Source organism: Paramisgurnus dabryanus, chromosome 3 (assembly GCF_030506205.2).
Source record: "Paramisgurnus dabryanus chromosome 3, PD_genome_1.1, whole genome shotgun sequence".
NCBI classification, from domain to species: Eukaryota; Metazoa; Chordata; class Actinopteri; order Cypriniformes; family Cobitidae; genus Paramisgurnus; species Paramisgurnus dabryanus.
Genome location: NC_133339.1, coordinates 28317345 through 28340662, shown reverse-complemented (window position 1 = coordinate 28340662; position 23318 = coordinate 28317345). Strand labels below are relative to the sequence as shown.

The following is a 23318-nucleotide window of genomic DNA, read 5'->3' as shown; positions in this document are numbered from 1 at the left end:
TTTTTGGATAATTTGTTGTTCTGGCATTCCAAATAAATTGATACGTGTGGAAAAAATCCTCTCCCTTCTACCATGCAGTCTCTGATTTCTGCGATGTCTCCTCCTAGCAACAACAATTGCAGCCATTTCGAGCGCAAAATGATTTAAGACAGGTTTTTTTCGGCGTTAAATAGTCGCGCAAATGCCATACATAACACATGCGCAAACATTAGTAAATCGCGTTGCGTAAATGATTTAAATAGTCTCCTCCCAAAATGTTTGCGTCTGAAAGGGAAACTCCTAGAAATGCATATGCAATCAGGTCAGTCGCAAAAAGAACTAGACCACACCTTTTCAGCGCTAATGATCCACTGCGCGTCTTTAGTAAATTCCGACATCGCTATTTACCGCCAAAATGATGTTTTATGCTGGCGCAAGCGCTTAGTAAATCTGGCCCATAATATTTATAATACTTTATTAAAACCATAATAATAGTACCACCCCCCATAGTGCCATTTTTGGTTTGGGCACTGCCCCATCTAGCATTTTAATTTTCTAAATGACTGTTCTCATTACAAAAATATTCCAAAGAAAAGTGAATGGTTTATAAATAATTTTGGCATTAAGGCAAAACAAGTTAAATTAAAGCTTTTCAACCTATAAGGCCAGTGGGTTCTGTACAGATGTAGATTTGTGTGTATAATATACAGCAGGGATGGGCAACTTCAGTCCTGGAGGGCCGGTGTCCTGCAGAGTTTAGCTCCAACTTGCCTCAGCACACCTGCCTAAATGTTTTTAGTATGCCTAGTAAAACCTTAATTGACTGCGTCAGGTGTGTTTAATTGTGGTTGGAGCAAAACTCTGCAGGACACTGGCCCTCCAGGACCGAAGTTGCGCATCCCTGATATACAGTATGAGTGTGACCTTATGAAATGTAGTTTTCACAGAGCTGTGTGTTTCTCTGGTTTTCTTGCTAAACAAACTAATTAATTCGTTTGTTTAGTTAATTTTAACACAATTATCAGCACACTAAGGTTTAAAAAAATTATCCGGCCCGCACTTCATGGCGTTATTTACCATCCGGCCCTCAGCCTAAAATGAGTTTGACACCCCTGATATAGAGAGAGAGAGGCATCGTTAGGCCATTTTAAGGAGGGTGTCACAGAGTGACTTTATAGGGCGGAACTACAATTGGTGAAGATTGGTTCCGCCCGAAGAGAGGTTCCGCCCGGACCAAATTTTACAAACACTTCCTTGTTCTCCATGACAACACAAATCTGGGCTTTACGAGCAACAGGTGTGGAGATGAGTGTGGCAACCGGTGATTGGACGATGCGATGAAGAGGAGACACATAAATAGACCCTCAGAAACTTAGGAGAGTGCGGTTGTTTTCGGGGCGAGCTCCTTTCTGCCAAGGGCGGGCCAAACACATACTCACACACCTTTTGAAGAGTCTGCAGGCTCCGTTGATCCGGCGATCGCTAAGAAGCGAGCGGAAAGAGTGCGGGGCCAAAGAAGGCAAAAGAAAGGAGTGGTAGTTGTGTTAAAGGAGCACCACGGAAAAACGAGTGCTTACAAGCTGATCCGGTGCGAGGAGTTGAGGTCTGGGCGAAGTCACTACTTATAAAGGCGGAGGTTGTCATTGACTGGGCGAAGAAGGAGACAAGGACATTAATAACTGGGCTAAGTATATGACATTTAACTGATGTTATGAGGAGACAGCATATGTAGACCATTGATGTATTTTGAGTAACAGTCGTAGGAGCTACCCAACGGAAGTATCGCCAAGGGCTATCGACAGCAGCTGGCAACCGATGGTGTGGAGAGGATCTGACAGCTGAAAGGAGAAAGAGACAAAGGCAGAGTGTTATCGTCATTCGTGAGTAACTCTGGACATTGTCTTATACATCCTTGTGGCGAGTGCATTACCCAGCGTGTGTCATGAGCTTTTAGTAAACAGGTTAGCGGCCCCACTGTGGAAAGGAGTTGTGGGTGAGCCGGGGAGTATAAGTAAAGGAAAAACGCAGGAGGCCGGACGGCCATTTCCAGATTCTTTTCCCTCCACTGCGAACAGCGCCCAACGAACCCCAGGACGAATCCTAGTCAACTGTGGCTCTGACCTTCACTTAAAGTGTTTGGAGTGCTGTGGGTGAGTCCTTGTCTTTGCCGTGAGTGTGTACACCTGAAATCTGCAGTGTGATGCTGTGTCTGTGTCGTCAGTAGCCACCTCTAGGCTAGAGGAGTCGTGGTGACAATAGTGTACGTTGAGGTTGGTGGAGTGCTATCTTAAGTCAGATGCCATTCGTAACTTCCTGCATGGAGACCCAAATGTGATGTCCTTCATTGACCCTTTGGATTTTCCTGGCTCTGTGGAGGCAGTGGTGAATTATACGTGTAAGCAAGACTGGTGTGAGTAAAACCACAAGTATACCTATATGCAAGGAGAAAGTTTTACTGGTGCAAATTAGCTGTGTGGATTAATCTGTTGTGGAGCCTCTTCAAAGGTTCGCCTCTGTCTAGATCTCTTGAACCGCAAGTGGAAGAGAGGAGAGGGAAGCGTTCGGCTCAGCACGACAGTGTTTAACTTCCCCCGACATACAGGAAGCCTCTGCGTAGGCCTGTGCCAAGACGCTTTACTACCCAAGGTCTGTATGTCCATCTACTTACTATATTGCAGCATATTTACCGTAAGCCCACCGCCCAGGAGAAGTATTCTAGGTGAAATCCCTGTTGTGGTTGAGAAATTGTAGGACCACAGTAAAGTCCCAGTCATCTGTAAAGTACTCATCCCCCTGTGTAAAGTTGACTGTTAGTGAATCGAGTTGTGTTACCTGAAGCGCAGTGGAGCCCCAGTCATCTGTAAAAATACTTACCTTTCTGCCTGAAGCTAAGAGCCAGCAGTTTGAGTCCGTACGCGACCTAAAGTAACAGTAAGAGCCCCAGTCATCTGTAAACTACCCACCTCCTGCCCAAAGTTGAGTGTCCGTATATCGAGTTGTGTTTATTGGAGCCACAGTAAAGCCCTAGACCTCTGTGAAGGATACTTACCTTTCGGTCTTTGTCCATCGCTACGAGTCACTAAAGTGAGAATAGAGCCCTAGTTACCTGAGAAGTGCTTACCTGTGTCCACAGCTACAAGCCTCCAGAGTGAGAGTAAAGTCCCAGTGCACCTGCGAAGTACTTACCTTTGTCCACTGCTACGAGTCATTAAAGTGAGAATAGAGCCCCAGTTACCTGTGAAGTGCTTACCTGTGTCTACAGCTACGAGCCTCCAGAGTGAGAGTAAAGTCCCAGCGTACCTGCGGAGTACTTACCTTTGTCCACTGCTACGAGCTACTAAAGTGAGAAAAGAGCCCCAGTTACCTGTGAAGTGCTTACCTGTGCCTACAGCTACGAGCCACCAGAGTGAGTGTAACAGCCCAGTGCACCTGTGAAGTACTTACCTTTGTCCACTGCTACGAGTCATTAAAGTGAGAATAGAGCCCCAGTTACCTGTGAAGTGCTTACCTGTGTCTACAGCTATGAGCCTCCAGAGTGAGAGTAAAGTCCCAGCGTACCTGCGGAGTACTTACCTTTGTCCACTGCTACGAGCTACTAAAGTGAGAATAGAGCCCCAGTTACCTGTGAAGTGCTTACCTGTGCCTACAGCTACGAGCCACCAGAGTGAGAGTAACGCCCCAGTGCACCTGTGAAGTACTTACCTTTGCCCACAGCCAAGGACTACCAGATTGTGTTGTACGTCACCAAGGGCCCAGAGCACCTAATGCCCCCCCCCCTTTACTATGAAGGCCCAAGGACTGAGACTGTTTTTAAGTTTTTAATCCCCCCCTATTTGCACTTTTAATATTTAATAAAAGTTGTTTAATTGTAATTCTTTGTCTGTCTGGTCATTGGGGTGTTTTGGGACCTCCTCGGGGTGGAAATAGGAGGAGCGTGACTCGTGACAGGGGTAGTCCGCTTCTCCGACCTTTTACAAGGGCTTTAGCCCCCAAAAATGTTTTTCTATGTTGGCTCCATAAACGGTACAAGGATACGTGATCGCTTCAGACCCGTTAAAATTTTACATGAAAACAACAGCAGGGCAGACTTCAGCTTTTCCACAACTTTAGTTTGCGACTTTCAGCTTGTTAAGGCCATCTATATACAGTGTGAAATACTCCAATAAGGTGGGGGAGCTATAGGGGTGTCCAAATTTAATGCGCTACTTTCAATTAATCCTCCTTCGTTAAACTAGCAATAGTGGATTTTGGACATGGCCTAAATGCACTTGTGCCATGCGCTTTAGTCTACGTGTTTAGATCATTAAAATCCAGTGTTAAACAAACACACTTGCACAACGTCTCTGCTACCCCAGATAAATAAATGACATCCACTGTTCCCATAATGCTGGGTTCTTTGGGAAGTTAAACAAGCTTAAATTTCCTTTCAAACAACAACACACTTCTTGGGTGACATTGATTTCAAGTCAGTTTTTGGTTGGTGTGTGCGTGCCTTAATTTTTTTTTAAAGGGGGGGTCTTATGCATTCTGACTTATTAACCCAGTTATATCCCTCATCTAGCAAATGCATCTCTTTATCATAAACCCCTTTGAAGCTTCTGCAAAAGTATTTTAACATGATGCATGATGCACAAGTTCTCATGACGCTGCAAACACATATTTTTACATGACAAGCCACACACATGACGGGCAACATACGTGTTTTGACAAGCTTTCATTCGTGCCTCCACTGAAGAGAAGTCACTACATACAACTGCTCTAGTATTAATCCTTTTTTTAGTTAGTTTAAAACATAATAATGGCAGGTATCTCATACCACTGCGTTCAGCACAGTTACATGTATGTACATGTTTGTATTTTTGAGAGAAAAATGTTTATGCGTGGTTTCTAAAAAACAAACTTTTTAAGTCACTGATATAAGTCCACAAAACCCATACTAAACATGTTTTAACAAGACTTTTCTAAACAGAATCTAGTAGTCTAGAGTTTTTTCTTTAAAATGATGTGAAAATCATCCTGTCTACTTATTCACAGAAAACAATATATTGATTTAGAATATGTAAGACACTTTTTGTTTAGAGGGGCCGTATGTGAGAAGGATTGATTGACAGCTAGCAAACAAAGGCTTGCATAATGAGCTGCATAATGAGGCAGGAATGTGAGAAGAAACTACAGTAAAGAATGTGAGGACAAATAAATGTATACATGTGTGTTTGTGGTTTATTAAGAATTAACAATATAATCAAAATAGAAATGAAGGTCAGTAGGACATTTTCAGTTTATTTGGAAACAAACCCTATTCAAAAACTTAACTTTTATAAACTAAGAAACTGATACACAACAGAGCTGCTCATGTGGCTCATGTTACCATATAACTTTATGTCCAAAAAGTGTGAATATGTTTTTCCATGTTTTTGTACTGATGAGAGGGATGCAGACCTGTAATAGAGTTAGAAACAGCTGTTAGCATAAATTGTCCACAGAAATACCCTTACATACATAACGGATGGGTAAATATCACTGATAGCACTACATTCAGATAAACTATCATGTACATAAACTAAATTCAGAACATCTCAGATTAGGGGTGGGCGGTATGAGCTAAAATTCATATCAAGGTATTTTCAACTGTCTAGACGGTATCGGTATTATATTGCCATATGAGAAAGAAAAACCTTTTGGAATCAAATTGTAGTAAACCTGGCAAAATATGTTTTTTAACCTTGTATAAATAAATAAAAACGTACATTTTCATCATCTCCTTTGCTCCTTAAGTATTTTGCTATATGGAAAATAATCAACTCATATCAACTTTCTGCTTCAAGTTTCTTTTTAAATGTGCAAGTATTTATTTTTTCAAACAGTGCAAACCTGCAACATGAGGTAGTAGGCCTAAATTAAAAATCATGTTAAATTGAACAAAATACAGTTGTTTTTTTTAAGTACATAGGATATCAAAAAGGCCATTCAAAAAGTCCCTTTTTCAAACAGTGCAAACCTGCAACATGAGGCAGTAGGCCTAAATTAAATATGTTAAATTGAAAGAAAAATACTGTTTTTAAGTACATAGGATGTCAAAAAGGCCATTCAAAAAAGTCCCTTTTTCAAAAAGTGCAAACCTGCAACATGAAGTAGGTCAAATTAAATATGTTAAATTGAACAAAATACTATTTTTCAAGTACATACAGTAGAATATCAAAAAGCCATTACTACAAACGTGAACATGCCAAACACTGCAAGCTTTTCAAAGCAAACTTGACATGGCACCAAACTCTTTACAAGTTTTGTGCCAGGAACACCAGCCTGTTGACCATTTCTGGCTTTAGTGCCGCCCTGCTACATGTGACAACATTGCCCCCAGTGCTGAATTCCCTCTCAGAGGGCGAACTTGTGGCAGGGATGCATAAATACTTCTTTGCTAGACAACTCACACGTGGGAAATTAGATTCATGCAATCGCCACCACTCCAAAGGATCAGTCTCACTGTCTGGTGCCATTGCCAGAACGTAGCTGTTTATCTCTTGCTCGATGATCTGCTTCTCTGAACATGAGGCAGATGCACTGCAGGTCTTCTTAAAAAAGCTTCCAAGGCTCTTTTTGGGCTTTTTGGCTGATGGTGGTGGAGCAGTGGCTGCTTCTCTCTCACGTTCAGGTTGATCCTCTGCAAGAGATGATTCCACCAGCGCAGTGTTCTCCACCAGAAGGGATTCTGTCTCTAAGGCAGCTCTCACTTTAATGTCTTCCAGCTTTTCAGTGGACATGTACATGGTCTTAAATCGTGGGTCCAAAAACGTAGCCATAGTGAGTAGCTCATCTGTTGCAGGGTCAGTATACTTTTCATTTAAGTAATTGAGAACCTTACTCTTAATGCCCTGGGTCAGTTCAGTATCACCCTCTTTTGGATTCAGGACCTCTGTATTTAACAGACGAATGACCGGCTTCAAGTAGGAGACGCTCACGTATGCTTCCCCTGACAGGGCATCTGTAAAATCCTGAAGTGGCTTTAGTGCTGCTATGACTGACTCCAAGACCATGATGTCTTGCCACGTAAGTACAAGGTGCCGTGTCTTTTTGTCTGCTGCCAGGACTTGTGTGATTGCTTTCTCCTGCTCTAGGACTCTGTCAATCATCTGCAAACGAGATCCCCACCTCGTTGGGCTTTCTGTGATGAGCTTGTGTGTGGGGAGGCCTCTTTCAGTCTGTGCACTCATCAGGGCCTTTTGTTTTTTTCCAGCTGTATGAAAAAGTGCTAACTATCTTCTTGCACACCCATGTGGCCCGAGAAATTCGATTTTCATTTTGGACACTCCTCTCTGGAAATTACAAATAAGAAATTCCAATAATAAGGTGTAAAATAATTACAACAAAATGACAATACAATTAAAAAAAATCACAGTCAGTTATTACAGCCATGTCACTGAAAATTTAGAAAGCAATGCATACATAGATTCACATTTAACTGTTAGGTGTAATACAAGATAGACTGAACCATTTTTAAGAGACTGGATTATAGTAAAGTTAACACACATATATAAAAATATTTAATGTTACATTAACACACAACTAAGACTGTTTTACAAATCTGGCTCTGGCCCATTTGCACTAATATACACTAATCTTTACACAACTTCAATTGTGAACATTTATACTGAATATCCAGACTTTTAGTACATGATTACTTTTTCCTATTTTCATGTGTGTATTAATGTGTTTTATATTGATATTATTTAAAAAATTAAATCTGCTTTTTACCTGGTTTTTAGTTTAGAAACATTTTTAAGATTAGAATGCTCAGATTACTAGGAATTTATCTTACATAACTGATGTGAATTGTACTTTATCTTTTTAATAATCAATATAAATATAGGATATAATTTAAAGAGCACCTATTATGGGATACACGTTTTTAAACATCATTTTGTGTGTAAGTGTGTATTAGTACATGCTAACGATATTCAAAAAGTACATACCTCAAAGAAAACGATGACGCGAGTTATCGTCTCTAACGTTCGAGGACTACAAAAAACACTCGGATTGTAGGCAACAGTTTACTTCCTGGGATTAGTGACGTAGATAAGACCAACATTATCATAGTTCAGCCCTCTCTGCTTCGCTTGGGTACGCCCTCAAAGACGGGGGTGGGGAGCGCCGAGTCAGAAGAGAGCTAAAATGGCGGAGGTTGTGAGTCCCTGCTTTGACTCTGTTTGCAAACTCTTGTTTCATCGTTTAAGCGATTAAATCTCTCGAGTAGACGCTGTCTCTTTAGATGCGAGGGCAAAATAGCACTTTATGGACTTCCACAGAGGACATCATGTTTAATACGGTTCCGGAAAAATCCAGTCAGAAGTTGTTCACGGAGTTTTCACAATAACTGCTTCTCATGAACCGAAGCTGGACGTCTCCTCCTGAAATTTGGATTACTGTGCACTTCTGGATCACAGGCTGTAAGTATTCACGTTTATTATTTGCCTTTTACTGTACATTACGTAACCGGTAACCGGAGATTAACATAATGTGCGTGTAGAGCTAAGCTTGCAAGCAAACTGTTTTGTGTTGTAATACTGTATTTCATAAACAACGTACCATATTTACACACGTGTATGTTGAATTATGCAGACTATCGTTTTTTTTTTTCGATGTTGGTTTAGACATGTTTACAAACTTGCTAAGTTACCAGCTAAACTGTTACCGGTAAAATTTGTTCTCATGATCAAACTCAAGAAACTCTAAGCACAGATGATTTGTTTAAAGTTATATGTATTTTACTGTTGTATTTACTTGAAGCTTTCTTAGATTTTGAAACGAAATAAACACATAATGTGTGTTGCTAATGTTGGGCCATGTAATATGTAATACATTAACGTTTTAATGATTAGTCTAACGATTTATAGTCATGGTACTCTATTGTTATAATATGTCTTTTTGACTGAATACATGTTTGTTTTATTTGTCTATATCTTAGATTCGCAGCTGGACACATCCTTCTACACTGTATGCAAACATGCAACATCATAACACACAGTACAAGGAGTCAGAGTGGCATATGAGGAGCAAAGGTGTGTAACACATATGATGTATTTAGCTAGTGAAACCACTACCAGTCTTAAATGTATAACTGATGATGACAAAAAATTTTTCTCTGCATAATCATAGGAACCCACACAGTAGCATCGTTTCACAATGTTTCCATCACCATCATCAGTGGATGCCTTTGCCGTCTGTAGCCTGAGATTTCAGATTTGCAGCAAAAAAAAATTATTTTCTCATTTATTGGAATGCTATGCAGGTATTTAAGTATTTTAGTAACTGTGTTAAATAAAGTAGTATTTACTTTTACAATAAATTTATGCTTGCTTATATTTTTACAGGTTGTACCTTGCAGCCATCCATTACAATGTCACCAAGCCGTAACAAAAGCAGGAGAGGGAAAGTACAAGGCTATGTTCCCAAAACACACAAGTGACATACCGTAAGCAGTAATGTTTTATTTCAAATACATTCATAATTAAAAACTTAATGTATGAAGCAGGGAAATAAATGATCAAAACAAAAGATTTATTGACTGCAATATTTGTACAGTTATGTGGATGATGTGATCAGGCTTGTGTTTGATGAGGTATTTGAAGATAAGCTGAAGGAAACCCCGATTACAATGGACCTGGCATCACAGTTTGAGAGACCTTCAAAGGAGGACGTGATTGCATGCCATCTTCAGTGCAGGGGTCGTCGAAAGCCAAAATTGTGACCGATCTGATCAGGAAGCTCCAAGCATATCTGGAGAACAACACACGACAGGATGATAACCTTATAGTGTCGTCTTAGATAGCACCAGCTGACAAAGCTTTGATATGCCATTTATCTGAATAGATAGCTGTAAGAAATGAATTGAACAATTTTTGAAAGAAGAGCACAATATGGTTACTAAAGTATGTTTATTTGTATATTGTTTAACATTTAAATATATATTTGTAATAAATAAAAAACTTTTGACTGACTACTATATTTTCTTTAAAGTTACATATTTTGTTCTTTTGGGTACTTTGTTACTATAATGATACTTAAGTGTTATTGGTTTAAAAATGTAATAAAACTTACTCTAGTCCTGCACCTCAAAGGCTTATAGTCGGTACAATAAATGTTCTGTGTGTAGGGATTTAGACAATTTGTGCAAAACCTGGATGATGAATCACGCAGGTAAGAGGCCCTGGAACCTGTTACATTCTCCTTAAAACCTAATAAGTAAAAAGAGCACTTTTAAGTAAGCAGTCTTTCATAATAGACTTTACCATAGTGAAATAACGTAGAACATTCATTTCAATTAATACTTTCTTTGTGCTACATTTGGTGTTTCCATATAGTTTGCACAGTGATATAGTATGTAAGCAGTCTTTTATAATACAGTTTACTATAGTAAAATAATGTTAACAAATGAAATAGTTTTATAATCATTTCAACAAATACTTTCTATGTGCTACATTTGGTGTTTCCATATAGTTTGCACAGTAATATAGTATGTAAGAAGTATTTTATAATAAAGTTTACTATAGTAAAATAATGTTAACAAGTGAAATAGTTTTATAATCATTTCAAAAAATACTTTCTATGTGCTACATTTGGTGTTTCCATATAGTTTGCAAAGTAATGTAGTACATTATAATTACCTTTTGGAGGTCTTTGCAACACATTTTCGTCTTCGTTTAGCATTCTGGCAGAACTAAGGACACCTAAAAAAGTTAAATCCAATCGCGTTCATTGACGGAGATCGTTTATATCGTAACGGCCGTCTGAACTCTCTGGATCGAGCTCGAAGTGGTAAGGCAGTACAGACACCATCGTTTATAGAGAAATATAGCGCTTGTTTACGTTGCCTGTGACTCTCAGTCAGAACCGGAAAACCCACGCCTAGTCAGGGGCGTAACCCTTCAAACACACGCCGAACCCAGTTGACCAATAACAGTTGAGTAGTCATCTGACCAATCCGAATACACTAGACATTTTGGGAGGCGGAGACAGGAACTAAACCGAGCGTTTTCCAGACAGGCAGAAATCGGTGAGGTATGTAAGCAATTTATAAGACTCACAATGCATTAATTAAAGTTTTAATAACATGTATGTACTATGGGATATTACAATAACGTGCTAACGTGCTAATTTATTAGCATAATTGGTGCTCTTTAAAACTTACCAATAGCATTGTGCAGCCTGTGTCCGAAACACCCAAGGTTTGTCCATTTGTTCAGCTGCAGTGCTTTGATCATATTTGTTCCACTGTCGGTCGTCATACATACTTGACGTGCCTCCTTTAATCTCCAACACAAAAGTGCATCCCGGAGACTCGATGCAATTATTTCCCCGGTGTGGTCGTCAGGAAAATATGATGTTTGTAGGCATTTGCTTTGCAGTTTCCAGTCACTGTCTACGTAATGGATTGTGAGGCTTATGTATGGTTCTGTAGTACGACTTGACCAAAGATCGGCAGTGGTGGAGAAAAATGCAACTTTACTTATTTCGTTGTAAACTTTTTCCCGACATTCAGTGTAAAGCTGTGGCAGGCATGTTTGTCTAAAATATTTACGGCTGGGAAGCTTGTATCTTGGGTCCAGAGTTTTAATCAACTTCCTGAAACCTTCTTTCTCAACAGTTTGAATGGGTAGCATGTCCTTCGCTATGTGATGTGTTATTGCACTTGTTATGTCTTTCCATCTTTGGCTCGTCTTGTCATAAGAAGAACTGGCAGCGAATGAAGACTTTAGTGATTGCTGAGTGAGATACGTGCTCGTCTTTGGTCGTGTTCTGCCTCCGGGAATATCTGTTGCACGCATTTTCGTGAATTCCTCATATTCGCAGACATGCATGTTTTTCAAGTGTCTAAAGAGATTGCTGGTTTTTCCACCTTTGGCTAAAACAACACGGCGACACAACCTGCATAGTACTGTTTGTTGGTCGATGTCGGAGATTTTGAATCCGAACCAGTTCCATATGACAGAGGAGCCCCCTTTCTTTGTAACCAGTTCTTCTTCCTTGTGCTCTTCAACACGACTTTCTGCGCGTTCGCTCATTTTGTTCACTTTGCAGTGCCTTCTTAATCTCACGTGTTCACAAACTGCGCTTGCCCGCACGCTTGCAGTTGCAATGCACGCTGTGGTTGTTTACTAATGCTTGCGTAGTAAGGATAGGAAGTAGGAGAGGACAAAAAGCTAAACGCGCAGCGCCAATTCCGTGTGGTTATTAAGTAGTGTTGGAAGTTACAAAGGGTAGGCCTACCACACTGAACAAAACGCATCATAATTCATAAATATGTAACGGTATCAACGATATTGCAAAATTCATATCATGACGCAACATAATACCGGTAATTACTATCAAACCGGTATAGCGCCCACCCCTATCTCAGATAAACATCTGCAGTGATTAGTTATATAAAAAGCTGTTTTCAGATGACTGTTTTCAGATGCCCATCCCCTTATTGTCTGGCTTCTGTTTTAAACGCGTTTCTGTAAGCGTGTATGAACTTTAAAAACACATCGCATATGGCAACCATGTGCGCGAGTACTTGAGTCTCCGCCTAAACACGCGGCGCTCATAAAAACGGTGTCGCGTGTAAAACGCAATATATGGAATTGCGTTGCATGTAAACAATATATGGTATCATATTACAGCACACACTTAAAAGATCCTGCAGTGCAGCCTTACTCAAAGTTGCCATGAAGGATACGAAAGTTAATAACTGTGTTTAACACTGTACAACATGTAGAGTTATCCGCCATTACGTGAGATAACGCGTCCTCATTTGTAAATAAGCATGTAAACAATATATGGAATCATATTACAGCACACACTTAAAAGATCCAGCAGTGCAGCCTAACTCAAAGTTGCCATGAAGGATACGAAAGTTTATACCCAGATAGCAATTTTGTTCCGGCCCAGCTCCACACAACCTGTTTTTCCTCGGCCCACATACAACGAAGAATGACGGCCCTACAGTGGCCCAGTTCTGAATTACAGACAAGGACTGGCCCATGTCTCTGCCAGAAAATAGCCCATAATCGGCCCAAACCTGGGCCAGAACAGGTTCTAACATCAGTACCAGTTCTCAGCCATAGGTCAACCATATTAAAACCAGCATTTAACCAGAACTTCCAAAACTGAGCCATAACTCAGCCTAATCTTGCCCAAATTATATTAATAAATAAATCACACGAAAAATTACTTTCAAATTGTTTGCCTATTTATTAATCAATAACAAACAAGTTAATAACACTATGGCATTGTATGTGTTAAAACTCTTCTAGTATAAACTGCCAGCAATAAACAAAAATACTAGTTTGTTCAAATACATTATTGGCATGAATCTAACACCAACAACTTAAATTACAAAGCAATTTCATCCTTAGTAAACCAATAAAAGTTTAGAACAAACTGATAATAAAAAAAAAACTTTGTGACAGTTACATTGGTATGTGAAACGTAGTTTGCTCAAATTACCAGCTATACACAAATACAGAAGTTTTCATTGAAATTAATATATTAGCATGAATTGAAATTTAAATGAATTACCATGGGTAAATACAAGTTTAAACTAAACTGAACTTAAAAGTTAGTTGATTAGAAACTTCATGTGAAACCAACTCTACAGCCAGCCAGCAAAGATACAAGGTCCAGTTAAAGTATTAGCATGAATCTAACTTAGGTAATTTCAAATAAAACAAAAAATTAAAACAATACAATTCATAAAAATGAAAGAAACAATCCAACACTAATAATAATCTATGTCTATGAGAAAGTGTTCCTATTCAATGTCTGCGCTGAATGTATAAATAAAATGAAAAATAGCTTAGACCTTAAAGATGTACTTTTCATTTAGATACAAAGCAAATGAGGTATGTTCTAAGCATGTACTTAAAATATATTATATTAGGAATATCCCTTTTATTATTTACCAAGAAAATTAAGTCAAATCAATATAAATGAAAGAGAGAAGAACCATATACTGCACGTCTAATGTCTTCACAATTGCTGTCATACTTTATCCACCTATGAGAAATTCAGCTTTGCAAATATAATTCTAAAGATTTGTCAAGTATTGGTTTTGGAAGCAAACAAATTAACTTTAAATTAAATGGTGGCCCTGATGTACTGTCACTAACCTGAATGTCACCTCCTCCTGTACTGTCAGCATCCTTGTCCCACCTCTTTACCTGAAGCAAACACAGCAAATGATTAACAGAAAATAATTGCACAGTATTCCATATTCAAAATATTTGTATTTTTACCATTTTCCATTGTATTCAACAATGCAATTCGGGTAACTAAAGTAATGTTAGGCTATGGTCAGTTCTTACTCACCTAATGAATGAAACCACTGTCCAGCCCTCTGTATTTATCAGCTTTCACTGAAATCACAGAGCAATCTTTTGATATAAACACAAAGATGCAAACATAAGCCTCAATATTTAATTTACTATTTACAATATTAAAGTGTCTATTGGAATATGCACCCCACCATCCTTTTCTTGTCCCACTCCCGAGTCTTCATGTCTTGATGAACACAGACCTGATACACTTTCACAAAAAAATTAAATTAAACATTACAGAAATACATTTTAAATATATATATATATTTAAATAAATGTTCTAGCATCAGGAAGACCAGATAACCAAGTTCGATTACTTCATTATAATATGATCACAGTAATTCTTAACCTTATAGAAAACAGCTAATTTAATATCAATTCATGTCACACGGACAATATAACGCATTACATTACACATGAATCACGTAAACGTTTGCATCCCTTTATACGTTTGTTAGACATTTAAACAAAAACATTTTTATAATTGAAAAAGTTTAAATATTTAAGTTCAGGTACTTACTGGTTATCTTTCATCCTGGTGCCTTTGAAATCTGTGTCCGTTATGATTGAATGACGGGGTGTAACTGCTACTCCGACGGTAACCCCGCCTTTTGGTTAATTTGATTGGTCGCTGCTCTGCTTGCGTTAACAGGAAAGCTCGTCTTCTGTTATCTGATTGGCCATTGACACTCGCCTTTTTTTATTTGATTGGCCATCTCAATAATTTCTGACAAGGTGTTCGAAGTAATGCTGCGTTGGAGGAACTGACAAACGGATGACGTTAAAATACCGCAAGAGCGATTTGAAATCAGAATCCTGCCCATGATCATTCCAGTCGCTCTCGCAGTACTTTGATGTCATCCGCGTGTAGGTTCTTGTTGCACTTCAAAAATAAACTGCACATACTTAACATAACGCGAAGGTTAACTGATACAAAGATTTTTATCTTTTTTAACACGTCGGCAAAAGCACAGTGAAAAATATAGTGTATTTCTACAGCATCTAACATCTGATTGTACACAATGATAGTTTTACTTAGTCATTGAAGTCAGAAATCTGCAGCAGGAATAAACTCCTGCTACAATGAAAATCACGCAAAAGCAAGTTTAAATCGAATCGATCCATGGTGCTTCTCAAAGCAACGTTATCAAAACTTTTCAATTCAGAAAAAAAATCTTCTGGAAGTTCAGGGTCATTTGAACAAAATAATCTTGACCCATGATCTGAAGGCATGTTTATGTGATTAAAATGTAGACAAACATTAATGTCCAATATTAGCTTATTTTAATACAAAACTAACATTTTATTTAATAAAGGTTAAATTAACCTTAAGATTAAGATAGCCTGAAAATCCTTCAATTCGTATAATTATTTATTATAAATCACAGTATTTCAAATGTGGCTTACAATCACTAGACTGATCTGGGCCGCAATCACTACACTGATCTGGGCCACATACCTCCCACCCACAACTGGCCCAAATGTTATCTGCCATCATGGATCCAGTGCCATCACTGCCACACCTGGCCCATACTTGGCTGACATGTTGCATGCCGTTGCCGGCAGCATGCCAGCAGTGCCATCATGAGGCCACATTCGGGCAGAGTCTGTCTGCTATCTGGGTAACTGTGTTTAACACTGTTCAACATGTAGAGTTAACCGCCATTACGCGAGATCACGCGTCCTCATTTGTAAATAAGCATGTAAACAATATATGGAATAATATTATTATCAAAGTTATCAAGTTGCCGTTAAGTATACGAAAGTTAATAACTGTGTTTAACACTGTACAACATGTAGAGTTATCCGCCATTACGTGAGATCACGCGTCCTCATTTGTAAACAATGCGAACGTTTTTCAATCCGAAGCATGCAGTCTGCTGAGGTCGCTTGTGTAGGCTGAACTGCACAAGCCATAAGAATATTACATGATAGCAAATATAAATGAGGATAGATTAACTTTTACTTACTTCAAATATCCTCCTCCAGTGCGTCTTCCATTGTTCTTCTTCTTAGGTAACGTTAAAGATAAACGCTTTTCTTCCTCAATGTCCAGACATAAATGAAGATATTCCTCACGTGTGTGTATACAGTTTATCATCCAAACATGCGGTAATGCCTTTAAATCTGATCAAACTTTACGCTTTGTTATGGTTTGAACTGCAATTATTTGTCAACAGCGGGTACAGCCTGTGGGCGTGACCGCATTAAAGATAATGAAGTCAGCCAGGAAAAACACTTCAATGCAGATTATATAAAAAGGCAATATTTGTTTTCGATTATAATTATCTTGTTTAAAACAAGACATTTCAGGCTTTCTTTGGATATGTATATCATGTTTGTGTGACGAGTATTCGCGGAGTTTCAACTGATTTTGTAACGTGATTTGAGCGACAGCTTGCAGAGACAGAAATGTCTAAATGCGCACCCTGTTTATTTTCTTTATTTGACAAACACAAAGATCTCTTGTTATTGTGAATGTAAACTAATTAAAGAGGACCCTTCACAGTTTCAAATGATGTCAAACACGTAAATGTATGATTATTAATGATGGAGTATTTTAAGTTGATTCTGCTATGATAAGGAGAAAACACGTCAAAATGCGGCACCGCATTTTTGGACCCCTGGGGGTTAAAGGGTTAGTTATTATAGTTATTGAGTTCCATAGAAGGAAAAAATATATTTGTCAGCAAATGTGTGGTTTAGAACAAACAAAAAAAATAAAAATAAAATGGCACGGATAATGGCTTCAAAACGAATAATGAACTCATCCGACATAATCACGTGTTTACTGGAACAACGCTAAATTATAAACCCTTAAAGCATGTATAATATTTGTGTGTAGTGAATAAGTGCAATCTATAAAATGACATGCATGACATTTTCTGCGCGTCCCTTATTTAGAAACGCAAGCTGTTTTGGAATTAGTTTAAAAACGCTGCTAATATCAAACTTCTTTTAACCCAACTGTAAAAATTACCCTTTTAGTTGTTTAGTTTTTATTATTTAATTACACAAGACCAAAAAACCTTGATAAAATGCTCTCTGCACTCTGATAATAAAATATTCGTTAATAACTGTGTCTCCGTGTGACTTTGGTCACAGATGATCTTTTAATTACTTCAAGTTAAAGCAAGCTTTATTGTCAATCTAGGTGAATATAAAATAAATAAGTAAATAGATAAAAATATGAAAATGTAACATTTTAAATGCAAAATTTAAACTTAAGATTACTATGACATGAATTGCAATTAACATGCATTTAAAATGCCATTTTCATGTAATATGACAAACTTCCGGTTCATGACCCGCCCACTTCCGGTTCCATCCGAATACAAATACAGATAATTTTGAGATTGTTACATATACAGATACAAATACTGATGAGCACACTTTGAGTGTACCATAAAGTCACGGTACACTCACTACTACTATGGTCATAATTTTAAGGGAATTAAAATTAGTCCGGAAAATTTTAGCCTAAGAGTAGAATGTCACCCTTCTTACCTATAATTTCTAAGAAATATTATAGGAATATTTCTTAGAAATGATGAAAAATAGGATCAAATTTAGGATACTTGTTACACAGCATTTTATACAGCCATATACACAGTGTGTAATGTATATACCATATAAAATGTCAACAACAACGTTATGGCATCAAGAAGCATAAATAAAGGTTTTAGAAATCTCACACAGATTGGAGGTTAAAGTTAGCCTGGCTCCGCCCTCCCTACCTGCTTCCGCTTAATTTTCATTTCACTTCAGCACAACGTCTGGGACTGCTGTGTAGAGTTTCGTTTTCTCCGGCAAAAATCTGCAGGTTCAATCAGCGAACAGAGGGGGGTGGCTAAGAACGATGACGTTGAGGTCGTGCGCCAGACTGGGTGACATACGTCACGACCAAACGTTAGCTATTGGTTGAGGCAGATTCAGAGTGACTCTGGGCAGATCCAATAGTTTTAAACTTCAACAGATGACCCTCCTTAACGGAAGTAACACTTTGCAATGGAGCGTGGCCAAACTCTCTGTACAAATTAAATGTATGCACGAGAGTCTGGTTGGACCAGGCTAGGTTAAAGTGACCAGGATTCACAGATTTGTTTTGTCCAAGCATTGTGGCCTAGTGGTTAGAGAGTCAGACTTGTGTATGTAACCCAGAGGTTGGTGGTTCGATTCCAACAGCTGGCAGGAAGTGATTGGTTGTTGGGATGTTGCCATGTGCATGTGTGTTTGTGTGTGTTCACGACTCATCACTACTCAGTGGAGGGGTTAACCCCCAGGGGTCCAAAAACGCGGGGATGCTTTTTGACGTGTTTTCTCCTTATCATAGCAAAATCAACTTAAAATACTCCATCATTAATAATCAAACACTTACGTGTTTGACATCATTTAAAACTCTGAAGGGTCCTCTTTAATTAGTGTACATTCACAAAAACAAGAGATCTTTGTGTTTTTGTCAAATAAAGAAAATAAACAGGGTGCGCATTCAGACATTTCTGTCTCCGCCAGCTGTCTCTCAAATCACGTTACAAAAATCAGTTGAAACTCCGCCAATACTCGTCACACAAACATGATACACATATCCAAAGAAAGCCTGAAATGTCTACTTTTAAACAAGCTAATTATAATAAAAAACAAATATTTCCTGTTTAAATAATCTGCATTGAAGTAAAGAGTGTACCGTTTTTCCTGGCTGAGCTCATTATCTCTAATGCGGACACGCCCACAGGCTGTTGACATGGTAATGAAGAGACCAGCAGTTAGTGTGTGCTGTAATATGATTCCATGTTTACATGCTTATTTACAAATGAGTTCGCGTGATCACGTAATGGCGGATTTTTTTGTTAGATGCTGTACAGTGTTAGACACAGTTATTCATTTTCGTATCCTTCATGGCAACTTTGAGTAATGCTGCACTGCGGGATCTGCTGTAATATGACATTGTTTACATGCAATGCATTCCATACATTGCGCTTTACACCGTTTTATTATGAGCACCGCGCTCTTTCCACGGAGACGCGAGCTCGCGCACATGGACGCCATATGCGATGAGTTTTTAAAGTTCATACTCGCTTACAGAAACACGTTTAGAACAGAAGCTAGATGATAAGGGGATGGGCATCTGAAAACAGTCATCTGAAAACAGCTTTTTATATAACTAATCATTGCAGATTTTTATCTGAGATAATAATTTAGTTTATGTATGTAAGGGTATTTCTGTGGACAATTTATGCTAACAGCTGTTCATAACTCTCTTACAGGTCTGCATCCCTCTCATCAGTACAAAACTATGAAGTGGAAAAACATATTCACACTTTTTGGACATAAAGTTATATGGTAACATGAGCCACATGAAGTTTACAGCTTTGTTGTTTATCAGTTTCTTATACAAGTTAAGTTTTTGAATAGGGTTCGTTTCCAAATAAATTGAAAATGTCCTACTGACCTTCATTTCTATTTTGATTATATTGTTAACTTCTTAATAAACCTCAAACAAACATGTATTTATCTGCCTCACATTCTAAACAAAAAGTGTCTTACAATTTCTAAATCAATATATTGGTTTATGTGAAAGAGTAGGCAGGATGATTTTCACATCATTTTAAAGAAAAAATTCTAGACTACTAGATTCTGTTTAGGAAAGTCTTGTTAAAACATATTTAGTATGGGTCTTGTGGACTTATATCAGTGACTTAAAATTTTTGCTTTTTTAAAAACCATGCATAAACCTTTTTCTCTCAAAAATACAAACATGTACATACATGTAGCTCATAAAATATTTTAGCCCAGTTTGTGCTGAACACAGTGGTATGAGACACTTGCCATTATGATGTTTTAAAGCAACTGAAAAAAGACCAAATTTAAGAGCATGTCAGACCCTCTGACAGTGTCCCAAAATGGTCGGACCCCAGAGGGTTAAATGCAGAGACAATCATGTCTCTTTCACTTTTTTTATTGTCCGTATATTATTTGCAATTAAATGCTAACATCTCTGTGAGCAAACGCTAGAATATTAGTTCTCTGAGTGACATCTGGTACTTTTCATACCATGTGCGTTATGGGTAGTATGAGCTGACAGTGTGCAGTGACATCATATGGTGACCTTAATATTTGAGCAAACCGTGAGTGCGCTGTGTTGTTACAATTTTAGCTCACTGTGACGCACACATTGTGACAACATTTTGAGGATCTTTTAAACTCATGGTGACTTCACTGAGAGATCAAAGTGTTGACTGGGAAGTCAACCATCAAAATCTGGTTTGGCCTTGATGCCCACAAATGGCCCATTGCCGCATAGGCTAATGGCGGATTTGCCTTCGCAACAGCACACTGCCTACACTCATGGCATTGTTCCTGCACCTCAGCCTACAGTCTCGGCCAATAACACCAACGGCTTATCAACTAATAGGCACCTATTCCCTACCTTGATGACCATGAGAACCATGTAATTGTTGAAAAACCTCTCCCTGCAAAACTCTTTGCAACACCAGCTGGGCCACCACTTCTCCCCCATCAGGTAACTTTAAATGACAATACAACAAGTCATTTTTATGAACAACTGGCTCCACTGACAGAGCAATTCTTCTACTTCTACCGGCCCCTGTCTTTCCAACAATTCTACTAGTACTCCTGGCAAAATTGTCCCACAATCTGGCTGTACGGGGAGTACCACCGGATATTGTCTGGACAGTGGGTCTGCATTGCCATTCACCCAGTCAGGTCGATATCGGATGTCAAAATCAAAAGCAGCTAACTGTGAAGCCCACCATTGTTCTAGAGGACCAAGTTTGGCTGTCTTCAAAACACTCAATGGATTATAATCAGTATACACCATACATTTCTGTCCTACAAGATAATCCCTAAACGTTTCAGTAAGGGTCCATTTTAGTGCCAACAACTCTAATTTCATAGAGCTATAATTATGCATGTTCCTTTCCGTAGATCTAAGCCCCTGACTTGCATTTGTTACTGGCCTCAACTCACTCTCTCTCTCCTGACTGAGGACAGTCCCCAGCCCAGAATGACAAGCATCAATCTCCAGTACAAATGGAGAAGAGAAGTCAGCGTAAGCCAACATGGGAGCAAACACCAGTCTCTGTTTCAAGCTCTGAAATCCTGGCTCACACTCTTCTGTCCAACCACTTTCAAGTGATTTCCCTGATCCCCCTTCTTTCTAGTCCCCCCTACATCTACAACCAGGCGATGTAATGGAGCAGCTAGCCACTCAAACCCTTCCACAAACCGCCTATAGTAACTGGCGAATCCCAAGAAGGGTCACAACTCAGCCAACGTAGTTGGACGCTTCCACTCTGCCACCGCACTGATCTTTAGACAACCCATCTTTCGAGACTGCATGTCCCAAATAAGTCACCTCTTGCCGAAAAAAACTGCATTTTTCTAATTCAGCCTTAAAGGAACAGTACGTAGGATTGTGGCCAAAACTGGTATTGCAATCACAAAACTTTTGGCTAAAATTGGTACTGCAACCACACAACTGGTGGCCAATACACAAAATGACAACATAAACATCAGTTGAGGGCTGCAAATCCACTTTTTAAATGAAAATATCCTGGCCAGATCACTGTTGTCAGTGATTTAAGTATTTGAAAGAAAATGATTTCTTAATGTCTAGTGACATATCAGGGTCATTTTATGATTAATTGATATACATTTCTTACATACTGTTCCTTTAAGCCCCTCCTGCTGTAATCAAGCAAAAACCATTTCCAACCTCTGGAAATGCTGTGCAAATAGAGCAATAGCGTCTGGAACCTTTGGTCCCCAAACATACGTTCCATCAGGCGCTGAAAGGTACTAGGCGCATTGCAGAGCCCAAAGGGTATCCGGTTAAACTCGAATAGCCCAAAAGGTGTGCAAAAAGCAGTCTTGCATTTATCTCCCTTTGCCATCGGAACCTGATTATAGCCACTGGCCAAGTCCAATGTGGAAAACCACTGGGCTCCACATAGGGCATCCAGTAACTCCTCAATCCGGGGCAGGGGGACAACCTGATCATTGGACAATGTTCCCACCACAACATGAGGATGGATCAATGAGTCCTGTTCCCCCACATTAACTATAGGTACATAGACTACCCCTTGAATAATTGGCACAAGAGATACAGAGGCCAAAAGGCCTGCCGGGAGTGAATCCCCTTTCTCCAAGGGTTCAAATAACAACACAGATGGAGGACCTGTGGTAAAGAACAGGCACAAAGCGCAATGAATCAGCAGGGATTCGTACAGTTTCTCACCCAAAACTGGCTAGCCTACCCATTGTATCCCCAACCTCAATCTTCTTACAATACCGTAAGGCAGACTGCCATGCTGGAGTGTCCTTCACAATCGGAAGATCAAAAAGATTGCTACAATATTGACTAAACAGCGCTTTGTAGCAGTCCTGCATGACATTCATGCCCAATAACCCAGGAAACCCACCTGGAAAAGAAGAATTTGAGCAATCCCTCACCACAAGGACACTCTTGTTCTTAATTTGCCTCCTGAGGACAATAAAATCCAGTTGTAAATACCCCAAATAAGGTATTTCTGAACCATTTGCAGTGCGCAGCTGTAACAATCCACAACTCCTCTTGTCCACAAGGCTCAAAATGTTGACAAAAAAGCTCTCAGAGAGAGTAGTCACCATAGAACCAGTGTCCAATAAGCAGGGAACCTCTACCCCCCATCATAATAGTAAGATGGACAATGACCCACTAACTTAGACAGTGCTGGAGAACCCTCCAATCCAGGAGGCTTAGAGCCAACCACCACCCATCCTGAAGTGTGGCTCATCAATTCAGGGGGCTGAAGTTTTCCGCCGGCCCACTAGGACCTTAAGGATTACCTCATACTACTGTAGGTATCCTCAGGCCGACGCATATCCAGAATACAATTCCGGGCAATGTGACCTGGTTGATTACACCGTCGGCAAATAATAGGACTACCTCGCCTAGGCTGATTAAAAGCCTGCCAAGATTGTAAC

At 39.2% G+C, this 23318-nt stretch overlaps 1 protein-coding gene and 1 long non-coding RNA gene across 4 annotated transcripts in view; both read left to right on the top strand.

Moving 5' to 3' along the window:
- LOC135760194 (scavenger receptor cysteine-rich domain-containing group B protein-like) overlaps positions 1-23318 on the top strand; it is a 67223-nt gene that overhangs the window by 28276 nt on the left and 15629 nt on the right. The window lies entirely within an intron of this gene.
- On the top strand, positions 9165-9696 carry LOC135767432 (uncharacterized). Its single transcript, XR_010542023.1, has 3 exons — positions 9165-9265; positions 9348-9448; positions 9559-9696. It is a non-coding gene; the product is annotated as an uncharacterized lncRNA (long non-coding RNA).